Source organism: Hordeum vulgare, chromosome 2H, assembly GCF_904849725.1.
Source record: "Hordeum vulgare subsp. vulgare chromosome 2H, MorexV3_pseudomolecules_assembly, whole genome shotgun sequence".
In the NCBI taxonomy this organism is placed as follows: domain Eukaryota; kingdom Viridiplantae; phylum Streptophyta; class Magnoliopsida; order Poales; family Poaceae; genus Hordeum; species Hordeum vulgare.
Window position 1 is genome coordinate 256,085,885 of NC_058519.1, and position 25,412 is coordinate 256,111,296.

Here is a 25,412-nt window from a genome sequence, read left to right on the forward strand (position 1 = left end):
TACCCAGTTACACTTGGATAGAGCGGCAAATTCATTTTCATCGGTCAGGATTGATGAGAGATCCGCGTCCAAGTCAAAAGGATTCTTGGGTCGACGCGGAGTTAAGCTGGTCGTCACAAAGGTTGGCGGGTTGACCTTCTTGTTCTTATTGTCATAGGCGGCCTGGTATTTTGATAAGTCCAGGCTTGCAGCAAGCTGAGTCGCGGCCAAATGGGAGTCCTTGACAACACGCTGGTAGTCCTCTTCGGCGAATTCTGACCCATCATCCTTGAGTTGAGGAAAGCACGCCGCTACTTCTTCTGGGTTTATCTCTGGAGCATATGGTAAGCATCGACTCAGTGTAGTCAGTACTCCTTTCCGGGCGGCTGACCGAGTTAACTCGCCAATCTGGGGTGGAAGCGTGGATAGGCAGCCAAGCATCTTCTTTATTGATGTTATAGGCTCCTTGGCGCCCATCACCGCTTTCACAGTCAGTACACTACCAGTATATAGCTGCTCCGTCAGCGTGTAAATCGCCTTCAGCGTCAGGACGCAATCATCCTGAAGGTTGGCGGCTCTCGGACCTGTATAAGGGGTAATGATAATCAGCGACTCAGATAAGAGTTATTTCTTTACAAAGGTCAAGAGTTAGTTATTCACCAAAGACGGCTTGCGCCATGTTTGAGATATGACGTTTTAAGCCGGACAACTCTTGTTGTACAGTATCCAATTTGGCCTCATCCTTTTCTGCTCGCTTTGTTAAAACATCTTGGTCAGCTTGAGCCCTTTTTAACTTGGCTTTTAGCTTTTCCATCTCAGCTAGGACCAGTTGATACTTCTCCTCTGATTTGGCCCAGGCATCCTGCTGATCAGATAAGCTTTTCTTCAAGTTGCCAAGTGCTGATTCAGTCTGATTTAGAGATTCCTGTTGAGGCATATGGTTAAGGGGCAAGTCTCAGAACTATTGCAAGCAACATCCCTGACACTTGGGGGCTAATGTATAATTTTTTCAGACAAAATTATACAGCATCAAGACCCGGCTCATCTTTTTATTGATGACCTGACCCTTGGGGGTTACTCGTCGAAAGTTTTTCAGGTCATCAAGACCCGGCTCATCTTTTTACTGATGACCCGGCCCTTGGGGGTTACTGGTCGAAAGTTTTTCAGGTCATCAAGACCCGGCTCATCTTTTTACTGATGACTCGGCCCTTGGGGGTTACTGGTCGAAAGTTTTTCAAGTCATCAAGACCCGGCTCATCTTTTTACTGATGACCCGGCCCTTGGGGGTTACTGGTCGAAAGTTTTTCAAGTCATCAAGACCCGGCTCATCTTTTTACTCATGACCCGACCCTTGGGGGTTAATGGGAATAATATAGTATACAACAAAACGTACCTCATGTTTGTTTTTCAGCATCCGAAGCACACTTTTCTCCATCTCATAACTCGCCTCCATGCGACTTGCAAAACCAGAGCAAAGTTCTTTGTATTATAGATGTTCATATTGAGAGAGCTTAGCCTTGGAGAGTTCATACTCAGGAACAGTTTGAGTTGACGATGATACATGCTTCGATAAAACCGCTGTGGCCGGTTTAGAGAAGCTAGTACCAGTGATAATTACAGCGCCCGGGTCTTCTACTCTTGTCAATGGACTTGGCGGCTTGGGGGCATCCATTGTTTCCTTGGGAGAGCTAGGGAGATCCACTTGATCTTCAGGTTTGTCTTGGTTCGGGTTATCTTGGATCGGTGCCGACTTTTCGGTAGGCTCTGAGATTATGATGGGAGTTGACCCGCCAGTTTTTCTTTTCTTCGCCTGTGCCCTGAAAGGAGAAGGGGGTGCGTTTACGGGACTGAAAATTTATCACCATCAGATTAAAAGTAAATATTATCAAAGACTTACCCAGGGCCATGGATCATCGGCGGAAGTGCCGAAATTACTGAGTCGCCAGATGTAGGAGGAGAACTCTGCAAGAATTGTACTTTGAAGATATAAGCAGGTTACAAACACGATCCAAAAAGACATGAAGAAGCGTTGTTAAAGGATACCTCATTTGGCCTTTTGTTGTTCCTTGTTGGTAAACCGGACACCAAATCGCCGGAATGACTTCGGGTCTTCCGATTTGAAGTATGTTGTGCTTTCTTCAGAAGAAAATTTGGGTCCAAACAAGTATTTGGGTGTGAGAAGGGAACTTTCCCACAAATTCGCATGGCCGGCTTAGGTGGAGAAGGAGATGAATCGGAGGAAACAGAAATTACCTCTACGGAATCCTCCTGGCTTTCAATGTCTTCATTCTATTCAAGAGATGCAGAGGTATAAATACAAAGTTATCAGTAATGGATCGCGAGTTAAGAAAGGATAGATTTTTACCTCCGAAGGTGCGTCTCCGACTTGGGATTCATCGGCCTCGGATGGTTCAGTCACAGCGGCTTTCCCTTGCCCTTGGATTTCTTCTTTGGAGGCGGCCTAGCTTGCTTCATAGCTGACTATTTTGGCCTCTTGGAGCAAAATTTATCACCTTTCTGAAATGGCATATTTTATAAGAGGCCATAGTTCGAATGAGACATAAGAAGTAAAAGACAAAAGGCGGGTTAAAGTTGTTTACCTTGGGTGCCGGGTTAATTTTGCAGAAAGGTTTGAGACCTATTTGGCCGCATTTTCCCGCGGGCTCACCGGTCAGCTTCTTGATGATGGTAACTATATCACTTTCCGTTAGATCCGTGTGGAAGTAGCATTGAGGATGATCTAGAGTGTCGTTGAATTCACACATTAACCCGTCCCGGTGACTTAAAGGGAGGATGCGCCATTTGACCCAGCAGCGGATCAAATCAACTCCAGTAAGTCCGTTGTTTGTCAAAGATCTTAACTCGGACAATACTGGGATAAAATCTGACTCCTCCTCTTCGGTGAGCTTGTCCGGGAGCTTGAAATTCGTTGGAAGGCAATCTTCCCTGTAACCGAGAAGTTTGTTTTCACCTACAGGCGAGGTTTCTTGACAATAGAACCAAGACTCGCCCCACCCTTTGGGGTGGCTTGGCATGGCGAGTGACAGAAATGGGCTATCCCTGCGGCACTGAACATTTACACCGCCGAGCTCCAGGCTGGGGCCATTGTGAAATTCTGTTTGGCGATTTAAGTGGAAGAAATACCAGAATAAGGGAACTGAGGGTTCCATCCGCAAGTAAGCCTCACAAAACACCTGGAACTGGCATAGGTTGCTTATCGAATTGGGCCCTAGATCTTGGAGGCGGACATTCATGAATGCCATGGCGTCTCTGAGGAACTTCGATCCAGGAGGCTTAAAACCCCGCTCAAGGTGTTCAACGAAAACAACTATTTCCCCTTCTTTGGGATTGGGGATTTCTTCTCCGAACCCGGTACGCCAACCGATAACATCCCGAAGGTCCAAATTTCCCATTTTCACATAATCCTCTAGTATGGCATCATTAACCTTGGTAGGGAGCCAGTCACTTTTGAAGACGTCGCCCATGCTACATAGGGATCAAGTACGGGTGAATTGACACGCCAAAACATCTATTGTAAGAGGTGAAACGATTTCATTTGACTCACCAAGTAATTTGTCCGCTGGCTGAGGAAAATTTTTGATCCGCCAATGAAGGCCTGGGTCAGGTTGCTAGGGCGACTTACGAAATTTTGGCTACTTAAGGGAGCGGTGTTTCAAGGCGTCAGAGGCATTTATCCAAAAATGGCGAAGTATGAAGACTACAAACAGTTTTCACATAACAAGCGGTAGATTATGGATCTACTGGACAGATGGAAATAAACGCGGAAAATGACCGGATACGGCAACCTACGACTAAGATGGGATAATACTGTTGATTTGGTGAAGTACTACTCTAAGTGTGCAAATCGAGAGAGGACAGATAAAGGTATCAAAGACTTTGGTTTTCTCGTCATCGTCGCCATCAATTAATCAGGAACAAGTAACAACTATTCGAGAAGCACCAAGAACGAGGCAGTGATGAACTTCGAAAGGAAATTGGGATCTGTTCTTGAATAATGGAAACCTAACCTGGTGGATTCGGCTGGAGATGGTCGGTGGCGACGAAGGCTTCCGGACGGGCGCGGAAACCTCGGGCGGCGTCGAAGTATTCGGCGGCGACGAAGTGTTCGGCGACGACGAGGTGTTCAACGACGACGAGACGGACGGTAACAGCGAATTGCTTGGCCGCGGCGAAGTGCTTGGCGGTGACAAGGTCCTCGGGCGGCACCAAAGCTTTCGGACGACGACAAGAACCGCGGTTGGTGGCGGAGCTCTCGGAAGACGATGAGGGTTTTCGTTGTGATAATGGGGAGAAGGGCGACTAGACTGGTGGGTGGAATGCGCCCAGTCCTTTCCCCCCCACCTATTTAACAGGGCAGGCGCTGGAATCGAGGCCCCATGAGCGGGAACCACCAAAAGATAAAGATTCGCCATGATGGTGCTACGAAAATTTTGGGATAACGATACTGAAGGATCCGTTGGGATTGCGTCATTATCTTTTTCGGAATTCAAGGGATAAGAAGGTACTAACGAGAAATGGTCTGGCGACTTAAGTTTATCCGCGACAGATGGCGGGTTAAGTTCATGGCGTATAAAAGAGGATGAAAAATGAATCGCCCTTAATTGAGTAAGCATATTGGCGTGAAGAAAATTCAAGTCAATCTGGGGCCTAATGTTGGGGATATTATCTATTGATAACCCGCCCTAGTTGGGCCGGGTCACCAAATCTGGCGATTCATCTAAGCATGGTTCGGGCCTTGGCCTGGCAAGACCGAAGGTTGTATGGCGGTTTACAACCGCCGGAAGGTTTCCAAGCTTTGGAAAGATGGCGACTTAGAGATCGTAAGAGTCACGGTTTGTAGAAAGGAAAGTACCCTTGTAAACCCTAGGGACTCGACCTGTATATAAAGGCGAGTCCCAGGGAAGAAGAGGGCAGGTTAGAAATCATCGAGTGCTAGGTCTGGCGAGTTATGCCCTCCTTGTAATTGAAACTCCATCAATAGAACTCAGAGCAGGACGTAGGCCTTTACCTCCTCACGAGGGGCCGAACCTGGATAAATCGCCGTCTCACTCCCGTTCAACCCCTTTGAGTCGCCACCAAAGTGCGATGGCTCCAATACTAAGTCCTTTCACAAGGACATCTGCCATGACAAAACCACGATAGTAACCATCATCCCACTGTTCCACGCCGTCCCACCTCCCCAGGACGTTTCCGCAACACGCGCTGCATGCATTGCGCGAATCTCGCGGCGGGTGTGCATGACTTAAAGGCCTGGTCATGGCAGGAGTCAGAGTGTCGTGAATTGGATGGATGGGACGGTTACCTATTCGCCCGTTATGGTGGGCAATGACATAGGTGGAGGTGGGCGGCAACCCTTGGAGCATAGGAGAGCCACCCCCCGTGTCCTCCCTATAAAAGCAGGAGGGGTGCGGCAGACGATGCTCATCCATCCTGCTCCCCTTCAACTAAGGGTTGCCTAGTTTTGCTCTGCTCTCCTGGTTCTTCAAGGTGGCTTCGGTCATTGTCCATGGTGGGAAAGCGTGGGCGTCCCTAATCCTCTGTGGGGGCGGAAAGAGATTCCCGTTCGGATCACACAGCCGCTTCAGTCGCAATGTCAGGAGGTGACAAACCGCAGGGAGTGTGGCTCCCTATGTGCGGTGACCATTTGACGAAGGCAGCGGCGGTTCTCCGGATATCGCGGCGGGGTCCCCTCTCCATGGCCTCATGCTCGGCGCACATGGGTGCGAGATTTTCTCCTGTGAGTTCTTCTCGAAGGTAGGGTTGGTTCCCCGCCTTCGGCCACCAGGGACGACCATGCTCTATGTGAGAAATCTGGAGAGCACGGCATGCTCTCTCGACCACAACGGGGATCCAACGGTGGTGGAGGTGCCCGCGCTAGTGTTGGAGATGATGGAGGTTGTGATGGCGGCGACCTCTCGTGCTCCGTGGGTGGGGGAGGTCACTCCGACCCATCACGACCGTCGGAAGCACCATCATCAATAGATGGCCCCGACGACACGATTATCTGCACCTACCCACTTCTCCCATGCGGGCTTCATACGCCCGCCCGGGTGTAGGGGCTCCTTGGTCCTGGCGGGGAGGCAAGGCAAGGTTAAAACAAACAAAAGCCAATGAATTCAAAGATGTTCGAGTAGTATGTGAATTTCTAGATGTATTTCCTGATGAGCTACCATGTATGCCGCCAGACCGAGAAATAGAATTTGTCATCGAGCTTGCACCCGGTACAACCCCAATATATAAGAAGTCGTACCGCATGGCACCAACTGAGTTAGTCGATCTTAAGAAATAGATAAAGGAGCTATTAGACAAAGGATACATCAGACCTAGCTCTTCACCTTGGGGATCACGAGTACTTTTTGTTAAGAATAGAGATGGAACGCTAAGTCTATGCATTGATTATCGAGCACTCAACATGGCCACTATCAAAAACAAGTACCCACTACCTAGAATAAATGATTTGTTCGATCAATTAGCTCAGGCTAAGGTATTTTAAAAAATCGACTTGAGGTGAGGATATCATCAGCTCAAGATCTACCCAAAAGACATTCCAAAGACAGCCTTTTCCTCAAGATACGTACTGTACGAGTTTACAGTAATGCCTTTCGGGCTAACCAACGCACCAGCTAACTTCGTGCACATGATGAATAAAGTATTCATGAAATATATTGATAAGTTTGTCGTAGTCTTCATCGACGACATACTTGTCTACTCCAAAAATCCCGAAGAGCATGCAGAACACCTAAGAATTTTGTTGGGAGAACTCCGCAAGCATCAGCTATACGCAAAATTCAGCAAGTGCGAATTTTGGCTTAAACAAGTCGGATTTTTGGGACACGTGATGACACAAGAAGGCATAGCCACGGATCTAGAAAAGGTGAAGGCCGTAAGCGAATAGCCGCAACCAGCTAATGTGGCAGACGTCCGGACTTTACTCGGATTAGCAGGATATTACCGGAGGTTCATTGAAAAAATTTGTACTATTGCACGACCTATGACCCAGTTACTCAAGAAAGAAAAGAAATTTGAATGGACCAAAGCTTGTGAGAAAAGTTTCTAGGAATTGAAAAAAAGGTTGACTACAGCCCAAGTACTAATTATACCCGACTTAAACAAGGAGTTTTAAATATACTGTGATGCCTCCAGAAAAGGCCTCGGATGCATACTCATGCAAGAAAGGAAAGTGGTGGCTTATGCCTCACGACAACTCCAACGTCACGAAGAGAACTACCCTACTCACAATTTAGAGTTGGTTGTTGTGATTCATGCTCTCAAGGAATGTAGACATTTTCTTCTTGGTAATCGTTGTGAAATATACACGGACCATAAGAGCCTCTAGTATATTTTCACACAGCCGGATCTCAACCTACCACAATGAGGATGGTTGGAATTAATTAAGGATTATGACGTGGGCATTCATTACCACCCGGGTAAGGCTAATGTAGTAGCGGATGCTCTCAGCCGGAACCCCGCCTCACGCAAGAAACCCGTGCCAAAGATGAGACCCGAGCTTGCAAAAGAGTTAGCTCTGCTAAACCCGCTCCTCGTTCCAGAAGGTACAGTGGCCCAACTTGAACTACAACCCACCCTTGACGGGAATATCAAGGAAGCTCAAAAAGGTCACCCCAGCATTGAGGGCATAAAGAAAAAGATGGACCTCGAGAAGGCCCCGAGTTTATTATTGATGCGTAAGGAATTCTGTGGTACAGAGACCGACTAGCGTACCCAACCAAGAGAACCTCAAAACTCAAATCATGGAGGAAGCCCACAACGTGCCCTATTATATTCACCTCGGAGGCACAAAGATGTTCAAGGACCTCCAAGAAAAATATTGGTGGCACGGAATGAAGAGAGATATTGCCTCGTTCGCCGCTCATTGTGACTCGTGTCAACGAATCAAGGCAAAACATCAGAAGCCAGCAGGGCTACTACAACCTATGAAGGTACCCGAATGGAAATGGGATGAGGTAGGAATGGATTTTTTTGTCGGACTACCCCGGTCCCGACACGGACATGATGCTATATGGGTAATTACTGATAGACTCACCAAAGTGGCTCACTTCATACCAGTCAAGAACACATAGTCCACCCAGAAGCTAGCAAGACTATACCTCGCCCGCATTGTGTGTCTACACGGAGTACCCAAGACTATCATATCCGATAGAGGTACCCAATTTACCTCGAGATTTTGGGATTATCCGCAACAAGCCTTGGGAACACAGCTAGTATTCAGCACAGCCTATCACCCTTAGACGGGAGGACAAACCGAACGTATAAACTGGATCCTTGAAGACATGCTTAGAGGTTGCGTACTCACATATGGGAACAATTGGGAAGACAGTTTGCCCTACACCGAGTTTTCTTACAACAACAGTTATCAAGCAAGTTTGGAGATGTCGCCTTTCGAAGCTTTGTATGGGAGACGATGTCGTTCCCCTCTAAATTAGTCAGAGACCGAAGATAGCTACATCTTCGGACCACAGTTCCTCCAAGAGGCCGAGGACAAGGTGAAAGTCATAAGAGAGAAACTTAAGACAGCACAAAGCCGACAGAAAAGCTACTACGATAAAAAAAACACCGGGATGTCATTTTGAAGTCCAATGATTATGTATATCTTAAAGTATCACCCATGAGAGGACTACACATATTCAAAGTCAAAGGCAAGCTTGCACCTCGCTTCATTGGACCATTCCGCATAATCGCTCGTAAGGGACAAGTTGCCTATCAGCTAGACCTACCAGCAGAATTGTCAGATGTGCATGATGTGTTCCACATCTCCCAGCTAAGGAAGTGTGTGAGGTACCCCGAGCAACAAGTAGCTCATGATAGCATAGAAGTGCAACCAGACCTATCCTAACAGGAACACCCCGTAAGGATATTAGAGGAATCTGAAAGAAGGACTCGACAGAAGGTCACCAAGCTATTCAGAGTACAGTGGAGCAACCACACATAGGATGAGGCCACATGGGAAAGAGAGGATTACCTGTAGAAAGAGCAACCACAGCTTCTTGAAGAATGGCTTAAATCTCGGGGACGATATTTTCTTAAGGGGGTAGGTGTCGTAAGACCCAAGATTTTTCAAACTTCTATTTCCTTGATTTCATTAGAATTAAAAAATTTGACTTGACAAGAACTTTGAAGTTTTCTTGCAAATCTCCACGACACAAAACTTTTGAGCTTCTTCTCCACCAAACAAATTCAGAAATATCATCTTGGCCCTTTCTCAAAAATGAAATGGTTAAAAGAATATTTCTTGTATTCTTAGTTTGGATTTTTCCATAAGCCTATTCATTAATTCTTCAAAAATAATTAATCACCACATTCTGTTTTGAATATTTTTACTTCTCTCCTAGCCCTAAGATTTGTTTTTAAATGTTTTCCAAAGGTTTAGAAGGATGGATCACCACAATTATTTTTATTTGTTAAAATGAGATTTTCTGTAATCAGTTTGAGCTCTAGAAAATTTTCAAAGGAACCTCCTTTTTCCTTTGGAATCTTGACCCCAAACTTTGGCAGTTTGTAGTCCTTAGTATCCACAACCTATTCCAGCAAAAACTTTAGGTTTTCAATTTAGAAAAATTCAAATTTTGTTTGACTGAAGTTTGACCCGAGAATCTCATTTTTACAAACCTGCCTTAAACTCCACCAAAAATTCTGAAAACTTTTGCAGCATCTTTTCTTCCAATGGGAGTAATCCCCTCAAAAATTCAGCATCAAATTCCTTTCCTAGCTATGCTTTTCTTTCTGTTGAGCACCTCACCTGCACCTGACTGAAGCTGCACGAATTAAATTCAAACCAAACTTCAGACAGAGTGCAACCTCCCCCCCCCTTCGTCAATCTCGCTAGTAGCAGCGCATCGGCCGTTGCTCATGTACCCTGATCCTATCCAAAGTGTCGCCGGAAGCTTGACCTTTTCCCCTTGTCGGTAGCTCACTCACAGAGCCAGCCAAAGCTCTGGCAGCGGCTCTGCACAGCCGCAGCAGCTTCTTGCTTCGATTTCGCACCGCCCCTTGCTCCTGCTGCCACCGCGTGCCCCTCCTGTCTGTGTGCTCCGCGAAGGCCGTTGCCACGCACCGTGCAGCAGAGAGCACGGGTTCTGCAGCCGCAGTGCGTAGCAATGGCCACACCGTTTCCGTGTTGCCACGGTCGATGACCAACCTCCCTCTGGTCAAAAAAGTAGCCCCAGTGGTGATTAGGTTTGATCCTAGCCACCTAACCTCCTCCCAAGCTCGTGCATTGCCAAAATCGCTCGCCGGAGTTAATATCGTAGCTCGTCTCGCGACGCCTATAAATAGAGCTCCCCTCCAGTGCTTCTGACCTCGCCCAGCTCTTCCCCATTCCCCATCTCCACCTCTAGGAACCAGTCGATCCAGGAAGGGGTCCCCGAGGGGCCTTCTTCCCCAGCTCCGGCCGCCCCGGTCCGCTTCGGGATCCGGCCACTTCCTTGCAGAGTAAGTGGAGGTAGGACCCCTGAGGCCTTCATTTGCATCTAGGAGTTCCTCCCCTGCTTACCCCGTGCTCGAATGCATCGCAGAGGCTCTCTGTCGTCGATCTCCTCGCGTCACCGGAGTTGTTGCCGCTGGAGATTTGTTGCCGTCGACGTGAGGCCTCCCCCGCTGTCCAATCCCTCTCCATCAGTCAGGCGAGTCAACGGTGAGTGCACCGACACCCCCAGCTGGCTCCCTTCTCTCTCCTAGCGTCGCTGGTGATCGTCGGAAGCGTGTGGTGCCGGTGGTGCTTTCGAACCTGACAGGCGGACACCCTCTGTCAGTGTCTCTATTTCCCTCCAAAGTGTTTCATTGGAAACGTATTCAGCCAGTAACCATTTTCCTTTTGGGGAAACGTCTTTCCCTTCGAGCGTTTTGACTAAATCTCAGTCTAGCCCCTGTTTCTATAAAAACTAATTGCAGAATAGTCCGTGATAATGTTTTGACTATAACGTTCGATCCATAACTTATTTTTCAATGATTCTTTTTGCAAATTGTTCCTGGTAATGCCTAGTTTATTTTAAGACCAGTAGCTAAGCAGAACCACTTATACCCTTGTTTGATATATATCGTAGATTCTGACACCAAAATTCCCGACGTCAACTGTAACGAGCTTGATCCCGACTACGTGGAACCAGGCAAGAATGTTTGTTACTTTTGGTGTGTTGTTTGCTAGCTTAGCTCATATTTATTATTCATCACCTTGCATATCACGTACCTACTATACATATTTAACCATGATATAAACATGATGATGATAATAAGTGATGGTTATGAAAGGTTGTGGAATAGCCTAGTCACACGGGACGTGATAGGTTATGGCCTTGTCATGTCTTGAGCACAATGGTGCTGGTATAAATTTGGTAAACGCTAGTGTCGACCTAGATCGAGTCTTGTCCATGTCATACTTCTTATCGTGGTACCATAGTTCCCTGGATAATGGGTTCGGTATAGTGAGTTGTAGACCTATTATCAGTCACACACCAAGTAGAGGGGCCGGTATGAAGTTATCCATGGCCCTGGAATAAATCCAATCATCCGGTCAGGGCGCATGGGTGTTTCTAGTCTGGGACCGGAAGGGAGGGCACTCCCCGTAAGTGCACGATATAAATATTGTTGATCCCATGCTAGTCGAGGTCGGAGCCTCTCCGTTTTATGGTTTTACCTTGGCAGCATAGTCCGAGTTAATCCGAGCTTCGCGGAGGTAAAGTGGGTGTGTGATGATTCTGAGTGTCCACTTCTAAAATGCCATACACGGAATTAATCATATTGACTATTGAAAACCGCGGGCTATGGGTAAAGAGTACAGCATCTGCATAGTCAAAACTATTCGAGTAGTCGTGTCCCCGGTCAAGGACATTGTTTGACAAGTAAAGTGTCGGTCCTAGAGTCGGTCTTTGTAGTATAAGTGATATTAATAATAATGTATGTGGTGAACCATATGATGATGCGGGACATTATCATATCATGTATTATTACTCTGGACTAACCCTGATGATTCTCTCTATTGGATATCCTTGGGACGGTTCTACCTCCTGGATATTCAATATTTTATTCTTATAAGCCCTTTATGTGGTTTCGCTGAGACGCCCGACCGTGGCATTGTTCTATTATTTCTTATAAGCCCTTTATGTGGTGTCGCTGAGACTCCCGACTGTGGCATTGTTCTATTATTTCTTATAAGCCCTTTATGTGGTGTCGCTGAGACGCCCGACTGTGGCATTGTTTTATTATATCATATAAGCCCTTTATGTGGTGTCGCTGAGACGCCCGACTGTGGCATTGTTTTATTATTTCATATAAGCCCTTTATGAGGTGTCGCTGAGACGCCCGACTGTGGCACATTGTTTTATTTTATTATTGCCCTTACTGTGGTGTCGCAGAGATGCCCGTTCGAGGCTTATTATTTATTTCATACCCTGTGTGAGGTGTCGCTCAGACGCCCGACGGTGGTTTATTTTATTTTTCCATTAGAGATATCTCGAGAGGACTACTGCTTGATGTATCCACTAACTTATTTACTTTCTACACTTATATTATGGTTACAACTTAACTCTAACCATGCATAATAAAATCAACTGCATGCATCTCATCTTTTGTGCAAACTGTTTGCGAGTACTTCTCGGAGTACTCACTGGCTTGTTGTTGTGGCCAGATATGGATGAAGGAGACCTCATGGATGAGCAGTTCGATAGCGAGTCCGATGTCCAGGGGAGTCCCAGTCAGCCTTGTGATCCTGGAGTCCGTCGCTGTTTTATTTCCACCGCTTCCGCCACCTCAAATAAATCGTTGAGTTTCACTCTGAGGCTTAGCACGTAGTAGTACTCGTCATGTCACATTACTCTGATGTGACGTTCCCCCTTTATTTTCGCGAGCAGTAGAGTTACCTAAGACCACTGTAATATTTCCATCTATCCCAAGACTTGGATATGTTGTAATAAATTGTAGAGCGACCCTCGCTCTACTTGTATTATATTGAGTACTACTGGTTTTCTGTATCAAGTTAAGTCTGTCAGTGGGAAATATTTTCTTCACTATGGACGCACATGGCTGATTTCCAATTAAATCATTTATTTGGAAACCGATCGTGACAACTCACTCGATGGTGAGGAAGACACAGAACACGACAGTTTACCCAGGTTTGGGCCGCTGGGAAGCGTAATACCCTACTCCTGCTTTGGTGGATTGTCTCTCGTGGAGGTTGGTGGATGAACAAGTACAGTGTTCGAGAACCTCCGGGGGCTGGGTGGCCTTTGAGTGGTGTCGTTGGGTGAATGAATGGATCAGACCCCCCTCTATGAAGTAACCTACTCTCTATATATAGTGGCGGCCCCGGTCCTCTTCCCTTATCGTTTCGGCAGGAAGGAATCCCACAATGGCCAATTTTAAAGGGGACAGGGTAACATGCTTCCCCTGTCCAAAAGTAGCCTTCGCCTGCAAAGTGGCTCTCGATGCAGCAGGGACGGGCCCAGGGATGACGTCCGTCCTGCTGCCGGGCGGTGGTGGCCTTGTTGCACCAGAATGGAAACCTTTGGGAGATGCCTTGGAGACCTGCATGCGTCCTTGCCCCCTTTGCACTAAAGGGGGAACTGCACCGTCAGGATGTCTACTGCTTGCCTGTCCTTCCCCTGAGTCATCCTTGACTCCCGAGGTTGGGTCTTGCCTCGGAATATCCGTCGCTCCGGAGGGGTCCTGAGGAGGCCCCCTGCGGGTCTTCATGCTGCTCCCCCCCCCCCCCCCCCCCGCGAGGCTTGGCCCCTCGCGAGGGCCTTGCCTTGAGTGGCGCCGGGCCTGCTGTTTTTTAGTCGATGAAGTGTGCTAACCCTGGGCCGCAGGCAGGTAGGTGTGGGTACCCCCATTCCCAGAACGCCGACAAGGCCGATAGCTTGATTTGGTGTCATTCTAAGGGACCAAAGAACCACCGACGGCTCATCAATCCAACGCTTGTCGGATCTGTGCAGTCTATCAAAAGTTCTCGTTCTGAGCCCTTACAACACTTCAACATTCATCATCTCGACTTGCCCGTTGCTCCTTGGGTGGGCAACAGAGGCGAAGGAGACCTTGCTTCCAAGGCTTTGGTCGTATTGCATGAATGGTTGGCTCGTGAATTGGGTGCCGTTGTCAGTGATTACTTTGTTGGGTACTCCAAAGCGGCACACCATTCCCGTCATGAACTTGATAGCTGACTACGCAGTCACCTTTCTCACTGGTTCTACCTCAGACCAATTCATGAATTTGTGGATTTCTACGTACAAGAACTTGAAACCCTTGGCAGCGCGGGGGAAGGGGGGCAAGATGTCGAGCCCCCAGACCGAGAAGGGCCAGGATAGAGGGATCGTATAGAGCGCTTGCGCTGGCTGAAGTATATTCTTGGCATGGAATTGGCAGGCTTCACACTTTGTGTCCAGCTCAGTCGCGTCTTGGAGGGTTATGGGATAATAGAAACCCTGGCGGAAAGCTTTCCTCGCAAGGGCCCTTGACCCTATGTGTGATCAACATATGCCTTCATGAATCTCTGCCAACAGCCTTATTACTTCTTCTCAGCTGATGCACCTCAATTTCACACCGTTGGGTCTTCTTCCGTACAGAGTGTGGTCGACAAACTGGTACATACTAGACCGATGGGCTACTCTTTCGGCCTCTTCTTATTCTTCGGGAAGTTCTCCTATCTGAAGGAATTGGACAATGTGTTGTGCCCAAGCCAGAGCCTGTGGCTCGACTGCAAGGACAAAAGACATCTTCGTGTTCGTGGGAGCGCTTGCCTCTACCGCATGAACCTAGGGTTCCGCGGGAGGGAGCAGCTCACCATGCGAAACGGAACCATCTCCGGTAGCTTCTCTACCAAGGGCTTCATGTGGGAAATTCTTGTCGGAGTTCGGTTTTCTTCTCTTCTTGATCATCGTCGAGGGGGACACGGAGGGTTGAGTAAGATGAAGGACAAAAACCCCTAGTTCCATAGGAAGCTATTGCGCGGCACACTTCGACAGGTGGTCGGCAATGTTGTTTTCTACGCGTGGCACATGTTCTCCCTGTAACCCACAAAGTGTTCCTCCAACTTCCTTACTTCCTCGACGTATGCCTCCATCAGCGGGCTCTAATAATCCTCATTGACCTATTTCACCACAAGCTGGGAGTCCCCTCTGATGATCAGTTTCTTGATCCCCAACTCCACCGCGATTCTCAGTCCCTTGAGGAGCCCTTCATACTCAGCGGTGTTGTTGGTAGCTTCTTCTCGGGGAAAGTAAATTCAGACCACGTACTTGAGGTGCTCTCCAATGGGGCAATGAGGAGCACACCGGCCCCGGCACCCTGGAGTGAGAATGTACCATCAAAGTACATGACCCATTCCTTGGATGTTTCCATGTCGGGGAGAGTGGTTTCCTGAACTTCTTCATCTCGCATGGGGGTCCATTCGGCAATGAACTCCGTTGGTGCTTGGCTCTTGATAGTGGAAGTGCTTTCGTACTTCAGCACAAAACTTGACAGCTCCAGTGCCCACTCGACTATCCTGCCTATGGCTTCAGGGTTCCTCAAGATACGCTGGAGTGGGAAGCGGGTGACAACCGTGATCTCATGGGCTTGGAAGTAGTAGCACAACTTCCTCGAGGCCACGATGAGGCCGAAGATCAGCTTTTGCACTCCAAAGTACCTTGATCTATGCCCTTGTAATAGGGAGGTGACGAAGTACACTGGCCACTGCACCACCTTCTTCTTTGCCAACTCCTTGGAGCCTCCATTGCTAGCCTGCGGGGTATCTTCTCAGTCAGTGATGGGCGTTGCCGCGAATATCTTGGCTTCGTCCCCGGCAGCGCGAGCAACATCGGCTGCATCCGCATTCATCTCCCGCGGTGCCACCAAGCCTGTGCTAACCACTTTATTTGTCGCCGTTAGGTATAGCAGCAACGACTCTTGTGGTTTGGGAGCGACCAAGGTGGGAGCGAAGGAGACGTATGCTTTCAGATCTTACAGCGCCGCGTCTGCTTCCGGTGTCCACTTCACCGGGCCGGCATTCTTCAAGACCTTGAAGAACGGCAAAGCCCGTTCAGCAGATTTTGAGATATATCTGCTCAACGCGGCAACGCATCCGGTCACGCGTCGCACATCCTTAACTATCTTGGGGGCTTGTATCTAGTTGATAACTTTCATCTTGTCGGGGTTGGCTTCAGTCCCTCGCTCTGACACAAAGAACCCAAACAGCTTGCCGGACGTGACGCCAAACACCACTATGTCATCCATATATGCTTCCACATTTCTGTGCAGCTGGGGTCCAAATCCAATTTGCACAACCCTGGTGAAGGTAGAACTAGCGCTCTTTAACCTTAAGGGCATTCATACGAAATAGTAAGTGCCGCATAGGGTTATGAACGAAGTCTTTTCCTCATCCTCTTTGGGCATGAAAATTTGGTGATATCCGGAGTACGCATCCAGAAAGAAAGTTGCTCGCACCCGAAAGTGGCGTCAACTATATGATTAATACGCTGCAAGGGAAATGGTTCCTTCGGACATGCTTTGTTTAAGTTTGTGAAATCAATACAAAGCCTCCATTTCTCATTCTCCTTGAGTACCACTATCAGGTTGGCTAACCACGTTGGATGTAGTACTCCTAGAACCAAATCAGCCGCTTCCACCTTCTTGATTTCCTCGACAATAAATTGTTGCCTCTCCAAGGCCTACTTCCTAACCTTCTACTTGACGGGTCTAGCGTGAGCATAGACAGCAAGGTGGTGCTCAATTAACTCTCTGGGAACACCGGGGATGTCAGAAGGTTGTGAGGCAAACACATCGACATTCTCTCGTAGAAAGGCAACGAGCGGCTTTCCTATTTGTCACTAAGGGTGGCGGTGATGGTGAACGTACCATTAGAGCCATCCTCCCTTGTCGGGACTTTCTTCATAGAAGTTTAGGAGACCTTGGATTTCCTGCCGTCGGAGCTCTCCGGGAGGTCATCGAAGGGTGCAGCCCATTCCACGGAGGCGCATTTCCCGGAGTCCTTGTCGGGGATTCCGCATGACTTTTTCTTCTTCTTCTAGCTTCGGGAAGGAGCGGATTCTCCTTCGATTTCAGTTGCCATCGCCTCTTGGAACATTCAATATACGCAAATGATGGTGTCCTTTCTGTCGGACGGGATGGAGATTACTCCCATGGGGCATAGCATCTCCAAGACATTGTAGGCATAGTGAAATGCCTCCAAGAACTTTCCTAGGGCTGGACGCCCAAGGATTCCATTGTATGGTAGGGAGATCTTGACCACATCGAATACGAACTTTTCGGTCCGATAGTTGAGATCGCCACCGAATGTAACCAGCAAAGTTATCTTTCCCTTTGGCTAGCCTCTGTCGGGGTTGATGCCTTGGAATGAACCTGTCGGCTTGAGCTCACTGTCAGGGATCTACAACCTCTTGACCACCTCGAGAGAATCAGGTTCATCATTGTTCCACTATCAACTAACATCTTTCTCACCTTGAGGCTGCGGACTGTCGGGGAAACCAACAGCGGCAAACACCCGACCATGGTAATGCGGTCAGGGTGATCCTCTCTGTCGAAGGTGATAGGTGTGCAGGACCATTCGAGTGGTCTTTGAGACTCTGCCACTGGCTCCATAGCATTAACCTCGTGCACCCACTGTTTGAGCTGGCGGCGAGAGGAGTACAAGGACGTACCACCGTCAACACACATGGCATCGGTTGCCTTCTGGAACTCCCGGCCGCTGGAATCCTCTCCATCGTCTTCGTCGTCACTTACGTCATCATCATCTTTCCTATCGCGGCCCCTGGCATGCTTCTCCTTCTGTTGTGGGGCCTTGCCGCGACGGCTTGCTCTGCCATTGCAGCCCTTCCCAGCAGCATTATCTTGTCCCTTCTCCTTGTCGCGCTTCTCGTATTCAGCCTTCTGCTTCTCAGCAAGTTGCTCGACTTGGTGGCATTCATGGAGATCGTGCCCTTGGTGCGATGGATCTTGAAATACGGCCCACCCAAATTTCCAGCCTCATGTGCCGCGGTGGCCTCCCGACAATGGCACACTGTCGGATTTCGGGCTCCGTGATACCCTAAAGATTCGAACTCAGGGACGTGTACGAAGATCTCTCCCTGCTTAACCTAGCCTAGCTCACTACTCGATGGGAGCGACGAAGGACTCACTCGATGGTGAGGGTAACACAGAACACAACAGCTTACCCAGGTCCGGGTCGCTGCAAAGTGTAAAACCCTACTCCTGCTTTGGTGGATTGCCTCTCGTGCAGGTTGGTGGATGAACTAGTAAAGTATTCTTCGGCCTCCTGAGGCTGGATGGCCTAGTGGTGTGTAGGTGTGTGAATGAGAGTCGATCGGATCCTCTTCTACGAAGCAACATATCCTTTATTTATAGTGGCGGCCTTGGTCCTCTTCCCTTATCGTTTCGGTGGGAAGGGATCCCACAACAGCCAATTTCGAAGGGTGACACGGTAACATGCTTCCCCTATCCAAAGGTGGTCTTCACGTGCAAAGAGGCTGCCAGCACTACAGGGGCTGGTTCAGGGATGACGTCCGTCCTGCCGGTGGGCGGCCATGGTCTTGTTGCACCAGAGTGTACACCTTTCGGGGATGCCTTGGGAACACCTGGTACGTCCTTGCCCCCTTTGCACTAAAGGGGAAACTGCACCGCCCTGCTGTCTGCTGCTCGCATGTACTTCTTTTGCGTCATCCTCGACTCCTGAGGTTGGGCCTTGCCTTGGAATATCCGCCGCTCTGGAGGGGTCCTAAGGAGGCCCTGTGCGGGTCTTGATGTTGCTCCTCCTTGCGAGTCTTGGCCCCTAGCGAGGGCCTTGTCCTGAGTGGTGTCGGGCCCGTTGGTCTTAGGTTGATGAAGTGGGCCAGCCCTGGGCCGCAGGCAAGCAGGCATGGGTACCCCCATTCCGAGAACACCAACAGTAGCCCCGGTCCCAAGGCGTGCCATAGTTGGATTCTTGGCGAAGCCTGGAGGGCGGCCTGAAGCATCGCGGGCCCTATTTTCCTGCGGGCCAGGCGGCACACGTGTCCAGCAGCCATGTGGCGACGCTCTCGCTGCTCGAGGCGTCCTGGGTGCGCTAGGCCACGACGACACGATCTCCAAGAACCTTGCATGCCATCATTTCTCCCATTGAATGGCACAGGTGCGGCCTGTCCACACCCAACGGCCCTCACGGACGTGACCGCACGGTGGACGGGTGAGGCAACGTGAGTGGCAGTGCTCCCATCGGCCCACCTTGCGACCCTCGTGGGGCGCGTGACGCTCATGCTCCCATGACGGTTGGTGACCGTGGCTCGCCTATAAATCTTCCCCGCCCCCGCCAGGGGGAGGCACTGCAATATTGAGCTTCATCTTTTCATCGCGAAAAAACCACTTCTACCCTTCGTTCCTCGTCTTCATGGCGTCTCCTGGAGACGGTCTTGGCCGGGGGAAGCGTGCGGCGCCTCCTGCGCCCTCGTCTGCCCCTGTGGGTAGCGGTGGGGGGCCCTCGAGGCCTTCGCGCGTCCGTCACCGCTGGGCTTTGGCCGGTGAGTAAGTCCCTTCTTTGCATCTCCTTTATTTGTCGCCTGAGGTACTGCTTAGTGGTTGAGTTCCCCTCTTCTCCAGTGCACCCTCCTCCAAGAAGCCCAAGCTTGGCAAGCTTCAGGAGGAGGTGGAGGGGCTGCGGGCCTAGCTTGATAGTGCCGAAGCCGCCCTCCATGTGGCCTGCCATGGCGTGGCGGAGGCCAAGTTAGAGCTGGCGTCGCTGCAGCAACAGGTCAAGGAGGCAACCGACGCTGTCCAGGCCACCCAGGACGAGGCGTCGTATGCCCGGCTGATGGCATCACAGCGCACCAAGCAGTTCGTGGACATCGTCGGCTGGGCGGCTGCCGCGACGCGCCGATTCGCGGAAGAGGCCCCGATTCTGCCCAATGTGAGGAGCAACAGGAGTTACCTCGCCTTCTTCGAGAAGGTGGTGGAGGCGCTCGAGGTCAGCGTCTCCTAAGTGTAGGAGGAGAGCACGTCTAGTGTGCGCGAGCTTCCGGACCTTGCCTTGACTCTCGTCTTCGCCAACCTACGCCGCCTCGTCCCAGAGCTCGATCTCCAGCACGTCGTCGAGCCAGTGCCTGCTACATCCCGACGTCCTCTTCAGGACGATGTTCTCCTGTGTGTGGCTGCCCTGGTGGAGCGGTACGTCCAGCTACCAGCCTGGAGCAAGAAGGAGGGCCACGACGCCGAGCCTGCAGGTGTCATGGGTGACATCGGCAGCCCCTCCCCTTAGGCGTCCTCAGCTTCCGTCTCCTTCCCCTATAATAGCAGGTCAAGAACCTTGCCCTATCGGGTGTCAAACTTTTGTTTGTTACCTTCATAGTTTTCCTTTTTCCTTTTGCTCCTGCATTGATGGCTCGCTCGTCGGTGGTCATCGCCTCTTGGCTTCGAATTTTAGGGTCCGTCGCCGCCCCAGCCATCGCTCGGGGGTGACGGGGGGCCAGGACCCTCAGGAGGTCGTGTCCTTCCGAGGCGCCGCTCGTGCCACCGCGTGCTTGGCCGATGGCCTCCTTCTTTGCCGTGGCTGAATCCTTAGTCTCTGCATCCCTTCGTTAGTATGCATGTTTTTCATTCATTGTTAGTTTGACGTGAGACGATAGGGGCCCAGTATGGGCTTGCGGGGTACCTAGCTCGTCGGTTTGTGCCGGTCCCTTGCGTAGTCCCTCCTGAGTAGTTCCCATTTCGTAGGTGGGACGGAAGACCCTTTCGGCACTCTATGTCTATAGGTACTGGTCCTGCACATTACCCTTCTTCTGTAAGGTGCAACATGCTACCAAGGTTGCTCCCCAAGGGGCAGAGCCCTGACCCGGAGGCCAAGTTGCCTCATGACCTGTGAGGCTCCTGAGGCATGCTGCTCAGGAGCCCCCATTGACACTCAAGCCACTCTAAGACGTCAAGCCCCGGTCCCGCACATTTCCCCACTGCCGCTAGGTTCGCACTTCATAGGGCAGGGCCCCACCACCCCTGACGCGGACCAGACCTCCGGGATGGCGCCAACAGCGGCGAGTGGCATTATGACCGGTAAGGCTCCTAAGGCGGTGCCCAGGAGCCCCCTTCTGGTGCTCAAGCGATTCCGCACTCCATTCCTTTGGTCATCGCCCCACGGGGCCCTCAGGCCTCCCGACTCTTTGTGGTGGTATCAAGTTCCGGTCCGGACCCCCGAGCGGGGGTTGACTATTGAAAAATACTTTCCCCTGGGGCGGCAAGTCCTTGCATTCATGCTCCTTAACTCCTAGGGGTTGTGTGGAGCGTTGATCTCCAAAAACTTCCTCCGGACGGGAGGCTTGAGAGCCAGCGAAATGAGAAAATGCAAGAGAAAGTTTGACCCCCTTTTTGTTTTTCAAACATCACGCACTCAGAATTAAAAACCAGCTTTTGAAATCGACAAGTTTAAGTTCAACGGAAAATAGTTCAAGACCCAAGAAGAAGCAAGAAAAACGCAGTGTCCGGCACTTAAGCTGGCACAACCATTGGTGGACTCAGTTGGTTCCTTTGCCAGCAGGGGGCATAGTCATTGGCGGACTGTATTGTGTGCCCCCATCCCCAGCGCTGAGCGTAGGGCTTCCACTAGGAGTGGGGTGGACCCCTTCCGCGTCCTCGGGGGTCCCTGGCCATATACAGCCTCGGCTTGTTATTACGTGAGAGTGTCATGGTGGGGGCGTATATGGGAGCTCACGAGGACGCTTTGGCCTCGCGAGTGTCCCTACCCCGGAGGCATTAGGCGCCTGATTCCGGAAGTCATTCGTGGACTGTGTTGATTTTCTCCGTCGTCTCCCCGGCGCTGAGCATAGGGCTACCACTAGGCGTGGGGTGGACCCCTTCCGCGTCCTCGGGGGGCCTGGGCGTATACAGCCTCGGCTCGTTGTTACGTGATAGTGTCACGGGATGAAGTAGGTTCCGGAAGGATTGAAGGACGACGCAGAGTTGTCATGGGTTGATGCAGGTCCCGCGCGCTCGTTCTTGTGAGACCGATTGAGGGCTTTTCTATTGCTCTACATCGGCAGGATACAGTCCCGCACATTTCCCTACCACCGTTAGGCGCCTCACGGGGCAAGGCCCTTACCCGGAGGCCAAGTAGCTTTGTGACTGATAAGGCTCCTGAGGCGCGATGCTCAGGAGCCCCCTTTAACGTTCGAGCGGCTCTGCGTCACCAGGATCGAGTCCTGCACATTTACCAACCGCCGTTGCATGGGACCGACTGAAAGGATGTAGCTACGGGGTTGAGCCCTGCCACCCCTGATAACGACCGAATTTCTGTGGACGATATTAAGGGGGGCAGGTGGCCTTATGACCGGTAAGAGGTGTGATGCTCAGGAGCCCCCTTTTGACGCTCAAGCGGCCCCATATCTTCCCGCTGATTGTGGCCCCATATCTCACGCTCAAGCCTGCGAGGCCTCCTCAGGTCCCGTATCGGGGCGTCGTGCATTGGTCGGAGCCCCGAGCAAGGAGGGGGGGTAGGCTGCCCAAAGATGCAAGCAAGGCAAGATGTCAGGTCGCCGAATAGATGCAACACAAGTTATGGAAGCATGCACAAATGATACGACAGGCAGAGGCATGCCCTGGATATTTGTAGTTCCTGCGGTCAGCAGATGCTTCTTCATGTAATAAACCAAAAAAATTAGCTCGAGTAGCTTCTTTGTGCGTGAGGAGCACCTCGCGAGGCCTGGCCCTCGGGGCCCACGGGTGCGTCGTGGTTGCCGCGGGTGGCCTGCGCCTCTTGTGTCTCGTCGCTGCATCTGACTCGTCCTCCTGAGGCCTCGGATTCGGTCCTTCTTTGTTCCTCCGCAGGGGCGGGGGGGGGGGGGGGCGGCTGGTGTCGGTGTTCTGGGATTGGGGGTACCCAGACCTGCCTGCCTGTGGCCCAGGGCGTACCCTCCTCATCAGAGCAATCCAATGGGACCGGCACATCTCAAGGAAAGGCCCTCGTGAGGGGCCAAGCCTCACGAGAAGGAGTAGCGTCAACACACGCACTGGGCCTCCTTAGGACCCCTCCGGAGCGGCGGATATTCCGAGGCAGGGTCGGGCCTCAGGAGTCAAGGGTGACGCGAGGGAAGGACAGGCGAGCTGCAGATGGCAGAACGGTACAGTTCCCCCTTTGGTGCAAAGGAGGCGGGAGCGTACAGGTTTTCCAAAGGCATCTTCCAAAGGTTTCCCTTCTGGTGCAACAAAGCCGCAGCCCCCCACCAGTAGGGAAAACTTCATCGACGGGCCCGTCTCTGCGGCGCGGACAGTTACTTTGCAGGCGAAGACCACCTTCGGGCAGGGGAGCATGTTCCCCTGTTCCCCTTCAAAATTGGCCGATGTGGGATCCTTTCCCGCCGAAGCTATGAGGGAAGAGGACCCGGGCCTCCACTATAAATAGAGAGGGTAGGGTACTTGAGAGGGGGAGTTCGTTCGGACAGTATAACAACACACTTAGTCGCTCTGCCTCCGGAGGCCCAAGAACATTGTACTAACTCATCCATCACCTCTGTGAGAGGCAATCCACCAAAAGCAAGAGTAGGGTTTTACGCTTCACAGTGGCCCGAACCTGGGTAACAGTTGTGTTCTGTGTTCCCCTTGCCATCGAGTGAGTCCGTCATCGTTTCCATCGAGTAGTGAGTTAGGCGAGGCGAAGCAGGGGAGATCTTCTTCCATGCCCTAGTGTTCGAACCCTTAGGGTTTTGCGGAGCCCGAAATCCAACATTTTGCGTGCCAGGCCGGGGCGTGTCGAGGTTTCGTCCAAGCACCGTCCTTGCCAAGCTCCACGGCTTCGATGGCTGACACTCGACGGGTACACGCAGAACGCCGTGCAACTCACATCACCTAGACCGCGCTCGTCGGTGCCGTCGGCGCACGCCGGTCGCCGTCACCCGTGGTGAATGCTGCCACTAGCCCTGAACCTCAAGAACAATAGGGCTCTTCGAAGCCGGCGACCGAGCAGGTCGACGGCCGCACCACCACGCCGTCGCTCACCAGGCCTTCAGGGTCGGCATCATGCGCTCGACCAAAGATGCCCCACGGCCGCCGCGCGCTTGCCATGGCCACCGAGGTGCTTCGTTACCGGCCCGCTCCAGATCGCCATGACGACTGGCTCCATCGCATCGAGGAGCTCATCGCTGCCGCCGATTACTCAGCGGCGCTCTCCTGCTCGCTTCGGCCCCAGACGTCCCTGATGAACAATGAGGAGCAAGACGGCGTGTCGCGGACCCCGAGCCCGGGCAGGAAGCGTGACCCCGCTCTCATCCTCGAGAACCTAGGGTGGGGCCCGGGGATGAAGCAAGCTGTCAGATGATCCCCCGGCCCCGCGCCAACGCGTGCGCGCCCCCGGCATTGCAGATCTCGCGCCCGGAACGCGCCCCGCTCGAGGCAGACCCTGTGGAACAACAAGACCCGGCAGCCCCCGCGCGTATCGTGCCCGTTGGACCGGTGGGGTGCTTTGCCATCGCCCCCGAGCTCTACCCATCGTGTAGCCCTGCAAGTTCAATCCCGACCTGCCCCCACGTTACGATGGCATCCAAGACCCGGCCGAGTTCCTGCAACTCTACACGATGAGCATCAAGGCGGCAGGAGGAGGCGACAAGATCATGGCGTGCTGGTTCCCGATGGCCCTCAAGGGCAGCGCGCTCTCATGGCTCCTCAACCTCCCGAAGGCGTCCATCACCTCCTGGGACGGCCTACGCAAGCGCTTCATCGCCAACTTGCAGGGCACTAGCGACCGTGCTCCCACCATGAACGACCTACGACGCATCAAGCAGCGGGAGGGAGAGACCCTTCACAAGTTCACACAACGTTTCACTTTCATGCGCCTCAAGATCCCCAAGGCATCGGACAACGTCGTCATCTCGGCTTTCTCCGACGTAGTCACCGACCTCAAGATCATGGAAGAGCTCTCCATGAACGATTAAATGAGCACCGCACTAGAGATGTTCAACTTGGCAAGCAAGTGCGCCAAGGCGGAGGAAGGACGCATGTCGCTCCTCGAGCCCCAGGCGGCGGACCCAAAAGATAAGAAAGCCAAAGCCAAGGAGGTGAAGCGCAAGGCCTCGGTGGTGGTTGCCGCCGAGCCTGAGGGTAATCATACCCGAGGGGGAGAGCGCCCATCTGGAGGAGGGCCGACGTGCATCTTCCACGGCACCAGCGGCAATGACACCTCTGAATGTCCAGAACTACGTTTGGTTCGTGCCAAGCACTTCAACACGCGCCCCCGGACGGTTCGATAGAAGCTCTGCGCGTGGGGTAGGCCGCAATGGGGGTTGCTGGGATGATCGTGAGTCGTGTCAGGGGTCGCGTGACCAGCCTCAGGAGGACCCCTGGCATGGCCAGCCTCAGGAGGATCGCTGGCGTGATAATCCTCAGGAGGGGCATCGACGCGGCCAATCTCATGAGGATCGCCCTCGAGAGGCCGGGCTGCCCCCACTGCCTCTGTGGCCCAG